This window comes from Manis pentadactyla, chromosome 9 (genome assembly GCF_030020395.1).
Source record: "Manis pentadactyla isolate mManPen7 chromosome 9, mManPen7.hap1, whole genome shotgun sequence".
Taxonomy (NCBI): Eukaryota; Metazoa; Chordata; class Mammalia; order Pholidota; family Manidae; genus Manis; species Manis pentadactyla.
The window spans coordinates 21,141,293-21,154,119 of NC_080027.1; the positions used below are offsets into that span (position 1 = coordinate 21,141,293).

General features: G+C 37.3%; 1 pseudogene; it reads right to left on the reverse strand.

Moving 5' to 3' along the window:
* Nucleotides 1–3,181: 3,181 nt before the first annotated feature.
* On the reverse strand, nucleotides 3,182–4,113 carry LOC130685005 (olfactory receptor 1052-like; annotated as a pseudogene).
* Between the last annotated feature and the right edge of the window lie 8,714 nt (nucleotides 4,114–12,827).

Genomic DNA, 12,827 nt, shown 5'->3' on the forward strand with positions numbered 1-12,827 from the left:
CCAAGCAGGAGGTGAATGAGCTTCCTTTTTGTCCCTCTATCCTTCCTTGCTCTCTGATGCCTATAAGGCAGCTGCCAGTCCCTTCTTATCTCCCTTTAATGAATTACTTCCTCACCTTTCACTGTGACTTCCCTGTGTCTCTGAACTGAATTCCTTCCCAACACCTCTACCTGTTTATTTACTTGAACGCCAAGCCCGCTCAGGTCAAAATATGGGAATGCCTGAGAAGAAATACAAGCATTTGTGGTGTAACCTGCAGAGCATCTGCCACCAGCACTGCTGATTCCTCTGAATTCCTTGCAGACCCTCCTGTGCCTGCTAAGCCTGCATTTTCCGGCGGCCCTGAATCAGTGAGCAAAAGTCAGCTCACATGTCCGAGTTTACACCTGTCTGAATTCTAAGCCAATCCTCTTATCCTTCCTTAGTGGTTGCTCAAGAGATAGCGAACTTTATTCAAGAGATAATGTCTGTATCTTACCTTGATTTTCTTGTTATTTTTTCATATTGTGTGGATCACAAGCTATTGTATCCATCCAGAAGTAAAAGTGCTCATGTCATTTTATAAGCACTTTCCCCATGTTTTCCTAACTTTCATTTTGAGACTTTTCAGACTTATAGAAGAGATTTAGGAAAGATAAGAATTTACAAGAATATATAAAGGGTCTCTCATATACCCCTTAGCTACAAACACTAATTATAATTGTGATATTTACTTTAATACTATATTAATCTCTCTTGCAATCTCTATTCTTACTGTAAGTATAAATGAGTATACCAATGTATACCCCTTTACAAATACATTTATTTATAGCAATATTCATTTATAATAATAATAAAAATTGTTTTCACTTATTCAAACTCCCCAAAAGTTTGATCTAATGTTAGGTAATACATTCATTTTTCTCACAATAGTCTGAAAGGTCTGTCCTGTGTGCTGCCTAAGTGTATTTTGCATTTTTTTATTTTGTGTTATTTATATGTTTGAGATCCTTGATCTTATCCGAATTATACGTCATTTTGTTTTTTATCTTGCAGTTTCAATATCTAACAGATATTAAAATCACATTAAACTCAATACATCTAATGTGTGTCTATATGTTTTCTACATACCTATCATCTATATACCCATTATCTTTCTATCTAATCCTTCTACCTATCTGTGAAACTTACAAGTGGTATATTCATTTTCTCTTTCAAGTGACAAAATTTGGTTTAACAAATTTTTGTATCTTGTCCATATTACAATATTAATACACACCATCCATCAATATATATTGAGATTTTTACTTTTTACATATATTGTAGGTTTTCTGATGTGCTGTCATCTTTTGTTTGCTTCTCTGTTGAAACAAATATTGAAGTAATCTCTATCTTCTCTCTGCCTCACCTCCTGCTGGTGATCTTCAAAATGAATCTTGAATGTGTGCTTCTCACAAGCTTCATTGTGAGAGTTCTGGCCTCACGTGCCATCAGTGCCCAGCTGAATGGACGTGCAGCCTCCTGCCAGGGCTCGTCCGTCACTTCTGCCATTCTGTGGGGCTAGTTATCTTCAGTACAGCAGCCAGAGTGAGCTTGTTCATCGTAAATCAGACCATTTCATTCTCCGGTCTGACTTCCGTCCTATGCCCTTCTCTGCCCTTAGATTCAGAACCCCTGCAGATGCCCACATCATCAGGATCCCTTTTCCTATTTGGCAATGTTGCCTACTTTATCAGTCCTTCCCATCTTTGCTTCACTTTTGATCATTTTGTTGCTTCTGGAACACTCCAGGAAACCTCCCAGTTCTTCCACATTATTCTTGGCTCTGCTCTCTTCCTAGAAAGCTCTTCCTTCAAAAATTCTAACCACATGCATGTTCTTGCATTTCATTTATGTCTCCTAACCAATTTATCTTACTAAGGACACAGGCTGAAAACCGTACAGTCATGTGAACCCTTTCTTCTTTCCCCCCCCCAAAACTGAATCATTTCTCAATCCTGTTGGTGATTTTCATGACTACCCTTGACTATGTCTCCTTTACTATGTTACTCACTTATAGCCCTTCCTGCTTCTCTCAGAATAATATTTTTCTTTATTTAACAGCTTCAGAAAAATCTTTCTCAAATTTTTCTTTGATTTTCCAATATGTGGCAATACTAACATCCTGGGAATTTTCCTAAAGCATACCATTTACATTTCATTTAAGGTTTCATTATTGCTACTGAGAGAGACTTAAAGAGTGTTATATTGGCATTAAAGCATCTTCATACATGGTGTAAATACCTTGCCACACTTATTTTCTACTGTTTTTACTTAAAGAGTCCATGCAGAACCATATCCATATATTTTCTTATCTTTAAATAGTCAAAAAAATTTCTTCCCATTTACTATATTCTTCCACTGTCTGTTCATCTAACAAGCAATTGTTACTCTATAGTTTAAACCTTTTAGATTTGGAACTCTTAAAGAAACTGTCACAATAAAGGTGGCCTGTAAAAGTGTGTTGAATAAATGAGCCATAACTGAGGAGAGTTATATGTCCTAAATACATTTTCTAAAATGTTATTTAAATAACTTATTCACTTACAAGACTATTTTATTTGAAAGATGACATTTTTACCATAAAATGATGGCAAAATCTAAGACAATCATGCCAAGGGACCACTTCAATGTTTCTGAGATAACAATGCATTTCATAAATACCTATTTCTACAGTATTCTTCTGAGCTGAGATGATATCAGATTCTTTTAAATCCACAGTGAGTTTTATCAGAGTCTAGCATGAGAATTTGCTAGAAAAAAAAATTTATATCACCTTGAGAGTATGAAAGTATTAAATCTGAGAAGAATGGATGGTGAATCTTACTATGCTGATGGACGGTGATTGCAATGGGGTGTGGGGGGGACTTGATAATACAGGTTAATGTTGAAACCACAATGTTGTTCATGTGAAACCTTCATAAGATTGTATATTAATGATACCTTAATTAAAATAAATAAATAAAAAGTTTATTATTCAACCTTAAAAAAATGGTGAAATAGAGTGATTTCCAGTCTTCATGGCAAATTCAACACTCATTTCTCAAATTTCATGGGAGTATCTTGATTAGAGTTCTATGATTGTACCTGTGATGCAGTTATAAGGAAAGTCTATCTACTTGCTGGTTAATATGAGGTAAGCAAAGCCTTATGCAAGATTGAGTCAAATAAAGGTTGTCTTCCACCCTAGTGATCTCTTTGCTGCATCTTTCACATCCTTATTCCTCAGGCTATAAATCAGTGGGTTTAGCATGGGGATCACCAATGTATAGAACACAGCAGAGACTTTCTCCTGTTCCAGGGAATACTTAGAACTTGGCTGGATGTAACTAAAGGTCACAGACCCGTAGAACAAGGTCACAGCAGTCAGGTGGGAGGCACAAGTGGAGAAAGCTTTGCACCTCCCCGCGGCTGAGCGGATTGTCTGGACGGCAGCAGCGATGCGAATGTAAGAGGCCATGACGACAGTGAAAGTGAATGTTGCAATGACAGTGGAAAATATCAAAAGCAGCATCTCGTTGTTATGGGCATCAGAGCAAGACAGCCTCAGAAGAGGGGGAACATCACAGAAAAAATGATTCCGATGTTAGGACCACAGAAGTCTAATTTGAGCAAACCTACTGTGTGTATCAGAGAGTTAATGAGCCCAGCCAAGTAAGATGCCAGCATCATCTGAATACAAATCCTCTGGGTCATTATGACTGTATACAACAAGGGATTAGCTATCGCCACATAGCGGTCATAAGCCATCACAGACAGGAGGATGCACTCCGTGGTTACATACACTGCAAAAAGGAAACTCTGTAGAATACAGCCAACAAATGTGATGACCCTTTGCTCTGATAAAAAGTTGACCAACATTTTAGGAGCATATACAGTTGAGTAGCAGATATCACAAAAAGAGAGGTTGCTAAGGAAGAAGTACATTGGAGTATGAAGTTGAGAATTTAACTTGATCAAGATAATCATCCCCCCATTGCCTAGCAGAGTGATGGAATAAATAAGGGTGAAGAGCAAAAAGAGAGGGATCTGCAAATTAGGATTTTCAGTTAAACCTACCAGAAGGAATTCCTTCACAACTGTATGATTCCACCCTGCCAGGCATTCAGGCTTATAGCAATCTTTCATCGCAGAACAGGATGATATCACTCAGATGAAAAAGCGAAATAGGATTCCTTCCACGATCTGGTACAGTAATAGAATGGAGCATTTAATTTCACCCTGTAGTTAGATGAAGAAAGGAAATGAACTTTAGCAGTGGGTCATATGAGTTTTGGCAATCCATCTATAGTGACTCGAATTTGTGGAACTGGAGACTATTTTATCCCGCACTTCTCAGTTTGTATATCATGATAACTGGGATAAGAAAATTCCCTCAGATCAAAAAAAGTATTAATTACTTGGTTAAACTGACAGTCAACCCAGACTTGCCTTACACCAAACGTCTGACCATTCTGATGTATGCAAGCCCCCTGTTTATGTGAGTTATGAACTGTAGCTCCCAGTGATAAAAATGTATCCTCATCCTATGGCCAACCTGTTCCTACTTTTACACCCCCAGGTAACTCATGATGCTTTCATAATATGAACCCCCCATCCTTTCCAAATCAAACATCTGAACTTTTTGTCTCACCTTCTGCTCTGATTCCCCAGTTGGAAATCAATGACTATGTCCCCCAAGACACTTGAATTACAAAAAGGAGGTAGAGCAATGTGTTTGTTTACTATTTAATATTAAGGCAAATCAAAAAACAACAGTGCAATTTCACTTGAAAACCCTTCCCTTTCACATCTTTTTATAACTTCACCTTTGCATCTCTGTTTTATGTCAGCATTAAAACCCCAAATCCTGATGTACAGAAGCAAGATGTGAGTACGATGTACCAAAACTACACCTATCAGAAATGTTCTGCATTGAAAAATGTAGGCTGCCCCTTGGTTTCACTTGTTTTTGAACATGTTATTATATTAACTCAACAATATTCATGGTTATATATTGATACTAATTCATTCATGTATACTTTCATACGTAATTAACATATATATTACTTATAACTCTGTGCCAAATGCCACACTTGGCAGAGAAAAAACAGTGAACAAGAAAATTTATCTTGCTTTCAACAAGCTCACATTTTATTAGGGAAATAAGCAAACACATATTAAGAGACTATATACAATCATGACAAGTGTTATGAAGTAAATAAAGAAGGGGAGAGTAAATAGGAAGAGACAGTAGGCACTCTATAGTGGGCTGATTAGCTTCCTTTTGCTACTGTAACAAGCTACACATATTGGTGGCTTATCACAACAATCATTCCTTCTATGCCAGGCACTGTGTTAGGCATCAGAGATCACAAGAAGGGTATATGAGTTGTGCTCTCTTGGGACTTGACGTCTACTAAGGTCAGCATTTGGGTAAGTTTGGGATGCAGCCTTCAAGGTACTGCTAAATGAAAGCAAAAAGTTCATTCTATGAGTGTAACCTCATCCCTCATCAACTGAGATTATAAATTAGATTCTGTCTATATTTTAGATCAGTGGCCTTGTGAAGTATGTGTGAATCTAAGTCTAGCTGTTTCCAAGGGAAAGAAATGAGTTGTTGAAAATAAAAAGGATTTTTGTTTTGTGTTAATACAACTAGATTGTATAATATAGAATTGGAATTTCATAACCTAGAAATAAGTTCAACCCAAACAGAAACTAAGGCAAAAAGTCTTTGGCGATGAACGGCCATTTCTGTATGTTTATTGATGGTAACCTTTTTCTTCTGCAAGGCTTTTTTACTGGAAAGAGAACATCACATTACTGAGTATATCAGACCTGGCATGGCTTCAGTTCCAATATAGCTCTGCCTTTGCTTTACTATGTATTTTGCCTGTCTACAACAAACCATGAAAAGGAACTGATATGACAGAGTGTGTATGATTTTTCCATTTATCACATAGAGAAAGAGTTTAAAAATAGAGTTTCCGCCAGTTCAACTAGCATAAGGTCTCACACTGTGGGTGTAACGATGAACTGACACATGAGACCCGTGGACATGTCTCAGCACCAGGATGCAGAGGAACAGTAACTGTGTGCGGGAGAGCAGGGAGGGAGGGAGGAAACCAAATGGGACCCCAGTAAGGTCCCAGCAAGCCTCTAGCAACCTCTTTATCTATTGAACTTGCAGCAGAGGACAATCTATAGAGAAAAGTAACACCAAGGGTCAAGGTATCATTTCCTCTCGTGCTGTCAGAATTACAACTGGGACACAGATTCATTCTGTCTCCAAAAGCAGGGCTTCTGGGACCATTCAGTGTTGTCTTCCTGATAAAATAAGAGGCTGCTTAGAACACTAACAGTGTGAGTGATTTCTTAGGAAAATAAATATTGAAAATAACATTTTTATAACATAATGACATCCTCAAATTCATTTTTTCCAGCTTTCAGATCAATAGCTTGAAATGTTAGGGTGTTAAAAAAATATGAAACTCCATCACAGTCATCTGATTTATACTCATCAGTGATCAATGACACAGCTGGTTTGAAGGATATTGGGAAAAAATTAAAAGCATTTTTTCATTACGGTAAAACAGGGAATCCAACCAAATACCTGTCAGAAGGTTTCATGGTTTTGAAAATAATAGACTCTCCATAGTATAGGTACATAGTTGTTTATCCAAAGTGAAATATATCACCATATGCTTTCATGAAGTTTTACAGACAAAATATACTCATGTAGATATACTATTTATAAATAAATTTATCATAAAACATTTTATGTAAATATATGTCATTTATTATTCATATTATAGAATATTATTTGCAAATATATGCATAAATGTTACATGAAATATTATAGATCACATTTATAAATTCATAATCCTATCACTTCATAAATATATACATTGATTTATAAGTTAAAATGATACAAATTTAATAGTTTAAAGTGTGCATGGATTAAAAATGGTTTATATAACAAAAGAAGCAAGAAATCAAAGACAAAAAGTAAAACTTAACAAAGTATTAATCATAAGTAAAAAGTTCAAAAACAAAATCAACAACCGCAACACACAGAAAGACCAAAAACTATAGCTTAAATATTCTAATTTAAAAATAATAGGCAGTGATTTGAAGACTGTTTAATTCATTTTCATTAGAGCTGTAATGGGAAGATGTAGCTAGCAGCTTACACCAAAAACAGCCAGTCTTGAGCTCTGAGATCGAGTGTCTGTGTGTATGCTCTCATTTTGTCACAGAAAGGATGTAGTGACTGACTCAAGTAAAATAGAAAATAATTCTCTAAATATTGTTATTGGAATCAAAAGATAAAATCAGACCTAGTATATATTTCAAGAGACTATTAGTAGACAAGATTAGAAAAAAAGGATTTTCCTTGTGATATTTCAAAAATACAATTCTCAGATATTCTATTTCAAAGAATTTTCCATAAGTGTTCAAGTAAACTTAAGTTACTACATAAACCAAATATATAACACCATGAATATACAGACAAGCACACTCAACACACACACACACACACACAAATATTGAATATAGGTACTATGTAGATATTACCTTTTTCCCATAAAATGAGAAAAATCCTTTATAGGAAATATAAACCACAGGTTGGGAAATTGTTTTCTGGCCATTTGGCCAATACTGAAATCATACAGCTGATAACAGATTATTTTAGTGTGGGGAGCTAGGAATTATTGAAAGTTGAAAATAAACCTACTTCCCATTTCCTAAACATACTTACAACTAAGCAAAGTCCAGAGCAGGCAGAATATCTAGTGAAGAAGACCAGGTTTTCTCTCATAGAGGATTTACTGCTGAAGGTAGAGATTCTTCAATGTGTGGTTTCTTTCCTCTGGGAACTGTAGCTCATTGTGTCGATGTGATCCTCAGATTTCCACAGGCTGGATCATTAGCATCCTTTCTGGTCTCTTGAGATTGGAAATAATCATCCAACTGCAGGTCCTCTCAAGCATTGTTCAGGAGATGCCTCTGCTTTCACTCTGATAAAACATACTTCCTTTTATAAGTAAAACAATTTTCAAAACAGATATGTTCTCCAAAATTCAAAAATCCTGGGAGAAAGTAACAACACAAATAATAAATGCAATTGCAGGAACTGAAGACATGAGTTCCAATCACATACATACTACTCAGACAAGTGATCCAATGTTCAAGTGATGAAAAACTGAGATTGCCTTCTTTCCTGTAAAAAGGGACATTCATACATGCTCTAGTGACCTTAGTGGTAACAAGGGACAATAGTAAAGGGGCCAATACCCTTCCTCAGGTGGCAGATAGACTATATTGGGCCTCTGTCCATATTGGAAGGATATTGGTATGCCATGACTTGTGTGGACACAGCTACTGGCCTGTTGGTTTCTTTTTCTGCACTTTGTGCAGATCAGCAAAACACCAAGAGGGGCCTAGAGAATCTCTTTGCAATCTCTGGCTGGCCACTGGTGATTGAGAGTAATCAAGGCAACATCTTTAGTGGACATGCATTACAAGAATGGGTGCAGCAACTAGGAATGAAGTGGAAGTTTCATGTACTGAGCATCTCTGGGAGGTAAGAGCATCTTATTGGGTAACCCTACCGGGGCAGGCATGATAGAGAGGTACAATGGTTTGTTGAAATCTGGCCTGAAGTAGGACACCAGTAGTTTATGGGTTTGGTCAGTTCACTTATGGACAGTGCTGTGGAGTTTGAATGAGAAGCCCATTCAGAAAGGAGCCTTGAGCCCTGTGAATATGCTCACATACATTGCTGCCTCTCCTATACAACTGTTTGTGCAAATCAAAGAGGAGTTACTGAAGGCAGGATATGGCCAGCAAAGCAACATCGTGCTGCCAGCCCCAACTGCTTTAAACCCTGGAGACACTGTTGAGTGGATGTGGCCCTCGACATTTCAACACATGGACCAGTGATGGCTGGCCCTTCTGGCACCAGGGGAAAAGGCCTGGAAGCGGGCCTTGTGTGTATTCTTGGAGTAACCGTAGAGGGTCCCCCAAAGATTACAGTCGTATGCCCAAGACATCTGGGAGGTAAGAGCATCTTATGGGGAAGGTTTGTTTTATCTTTATGTCCAGTGCATGTACTTGCCTATATATTGGGACCTATATATTGACCCATCTGTAACTCCCACAGGGAGAGGGCTGAATGTCTGGTATAGTAGACCAGGATGAAACCCCATTCCTGCCACTGTTCTAGCACAGGACCACTCTCTGGCATGTATCCTATCTGATGGACAAGATTTGCCTATGCTGGTGTCATTAAAACATGTATTTATTGCCCTTAAGGTTATTTTCTTTTACAGATTTTATGGCCTGGACCAGCCGCCTGGTGTTGAGGCTGCTGTGTGATGATTGCTCTGAACTCTGACCTGTTCAGCTACTGACTGCCTGTGGAATGGGTGAGCTATGGACTTAATATGCATAGGAAATTAAGCTGAAGCCTCTGATTTAAGGATTATCATGATTTCATGCCCCAGTTTTCTAACCCAGGGGCCATTGTGGAACATGGGGAATGTGTAGATTGTGAGGCAAGATTACTGAAGGGGTGGCCTGTGGGTAAAATTACAGTATTTCCAGAATCTCTTGCCTGGCTTTAGTGCACCTCCATATCAATAGGTATTTCCAAGGTATGGAGAGAAGTGTCCATCTCCAAATCAACAGGTAATTACAAGGGCGTGGAGGGCTTATCTGGACCAGAGAGTTTGGGTGGAGTCCTCTTCTGCTGCAGGCCTGTCAAGAGAGAGATGGGATGACTGCTTGTGAGAAATAAATGATTTATTAACTTTATTTCTCCCTTTGAAACATCTGGAGTACTTGTAGACAAGAAAGCCAAATGCTAAGGATCTGGATTAGAAGAAACAATTGGGATTCCCGACTTTTGGACTGTATCACACATATGCAAGAGGTAAATATACCAGCTACATGTTAGTTGATCATCACCTAAGAATATTTTATCCTTGAGTAAATACATGATATCAATCTTATCTCAGTCAACTGTTATCCATCTTATAGTCTGGTAACTGATCCCTATTTTTGTCATAACTTAGACAGATTCTTAATTAGCAAGTGAAAGAACAGTATATGACTTTTCTGAGTAAACAAACAGGAGAAAAAATCTTCTCCATAAAGAGAATGCTGTAAAGGGAAACACCTCACAAAAATAATTCAATATTAAAAAAAATAAGTTTGTGGTGCCTAATCTTGATTTTCTTGGATGTCCTCATAAATAAGGGGAAAAGAGATACAAAAGCTTCATGTTTGTGCATCCTTTAAGTATTTCCTAAGTGAAAGGCAGTCACATGAAATTAATAGGACTCAATTCCAAGATACATGTTTGACCAGGTATATGTTTGGTTAATACGAAAATGTTTTAAGTTTTTTGATTCGATTTATTGAAGCCTTTACCCTTCCAAAACATATTAAATGGTCCTCATTTACACTCTAGTAAACTAAAGAAACAAAGACACAATTTGTTAAACAATAGGAACTGAGTTTTGAAAATTTAATCATCCTAAGTATTTCCAGAAAACCATGATAGAACACGTGCCATGAATGGAAGCCCAGTAGAATTGCCCATTCCATTGCTGAACCATTTTCTTGCATGAATCTAAGTCAAATCTCCTTGTAGAACTACCCTTTGGAACTGGGGTGACCTGACTTTCCCACCCAGTTTCAGGCAGAGAAAATGCAAACAAGGGGAGAAGTAATAAATGAATGTGCTCATGTAGCCTAATGTGCAAATGGATTAAATCAATGGGACAGTGAAATTCAGCAGTGGGCACGACTGCTCCCAAAAAGGACAACACGGCTCCTTCATCCTCCTCAGTGGAGAGCTTGAGCCTAGAGTTCACTCCAAGGATCTAACCAATGACAAGTATGAAGTTCATCCTGCTTCTTCCTGAATGAAACTTCTTCTAAGATTTTCAATTACAATCTTCTGTTCAATAAATTCGATGTCCCTTTTTATTCTTATATATAGATATTTTTCTGAGAGGGCATCTCTCATATTTATTGATCAAATGGTTGTTAACAACAATAAAATTTTGTATAGGGGACTCAATGCACATTCATTAATCAACCCCAAGCCTAATTCTCAACAGTCTCCAATCTTCTGAAGCATAATGAACAAGTTCTTACATGGTGAACAAGTTCTTACATGGTGAACAGTGCAAGGGCAGACATATCACAAACTTTTGGCTTTGATCACGCATTATGAACTATAAACAATCAAGTCAGATATGATTATTCATTTGATTTTTATACTTGATTTATATGTGAATCCCACATTTCTCCCTTATTATTATTATTATTATTATTTTTAAAATAAAATGCTGAAGTGGTAAGTACATGCAAGATAAAGGTAGAAAACATAATTTAGTGCTTTAAGAGGGCAAATGTAGATGATCAGGTTTGTGCCTAGAGATTAAGTATTAATCCAAGCTAGATAAGGGTGACAAAACATCCACGAATGCGGAAGATTTCTCTCAAAACACGGGGCATGAGGTTCTCAGCCTCACCTCTGTTGATCCCCAATTTCTCACCTGATGACCCCCCTGCGACTGTGCCTGTCTTAGGTTGTTCCTCCCTTGAGGAATCTTAACCGTCTCTGGCTAACCAGTCATCTTCCGGGGCCATACAGGGAAATGTAAAGTTGCTTAGTGAGAGAGAAGTAATATTCTTTGAAAAGGTTAGCTTTTTACTTCTTTGCAGATTTATGCCCTGTGGCTTCTATGCCCAGCATTTGCCTTGAGGTATCTTTACCACTTGGAAGAATTAGGATACTCAGTAATTTTTGATATGAGGCACGAATTCTACTAAAGGGTTGTAATTAGGAAGGAAGAAGAAAAGCTATAGAAGTAGCAGATGGAAGAAAACATGGGAAGATTGATCATTTTTTTGACATATATTCTTGCAGAGTAACATAACCATGTATAGGTTTTAAACTACTAATTAAATTGCATACACACATTAACATAATAGGAATACAGCTACATAACTAAAGCAGACCTACAATTACCAGCCATCTCCACTGAAACCAAGAAAACCAATTAGGCACCCTAGGCATTTGTGAAAACTTATCAATGATATGATGGATATTGTCTAACTGAATTTGAATAGTTTGAGAAAAATCAGACAAATTAAAACAACACATTCCTGGGAACTGTTCACATCCCATATGTTCTTTTAACAGTAAATAGTCTGTAGTTGTAAGATTTTGGAGCACTGCAACTTGCACTTCTCCTAATTCTTGGTTGAATTCCGAGAGTATAGATCCAGTCAAATTTGTTGTTTTACTGTATGCACAGGCCAGCTTAGATATATCCTTCCTCATTCCAATGGCAAGTCCAGGAACCGGTGGGATGAATGCAGCTACAACTGCAACAGCACCAGGATCTTTGTTGAAATTTTTTGATGATCATCTTCTGGAATGACTCTTCCAGAGGATGTTGATGTTGGAAATTCTTCTTCATATCGTATCTTAATTCGTTTTCTGGGTACCAAATTAGGCTTTGGTCCTCTGTACAAACACAAACAAACCCTTTGCCCACACTTTGATATGACCGTTATACCATTGTGAAGAACCCATTGGAGATCACCACACAGGAACTGCTTTTTTTTTTAAGAGAAAGGAATATCATCAGAAAAATGTTCTTCCATAGCTGATAATCTGACACCCTTTAAAAGATCAAAATTAAGGATATGTAAAGTATGCATTAATCGTTGCATTGCAGTTAGTTTTATCCTATCAGGGAGTAATCCCCCTTTTCTTACTCTTTCTTTTGGTTTTAATTTAT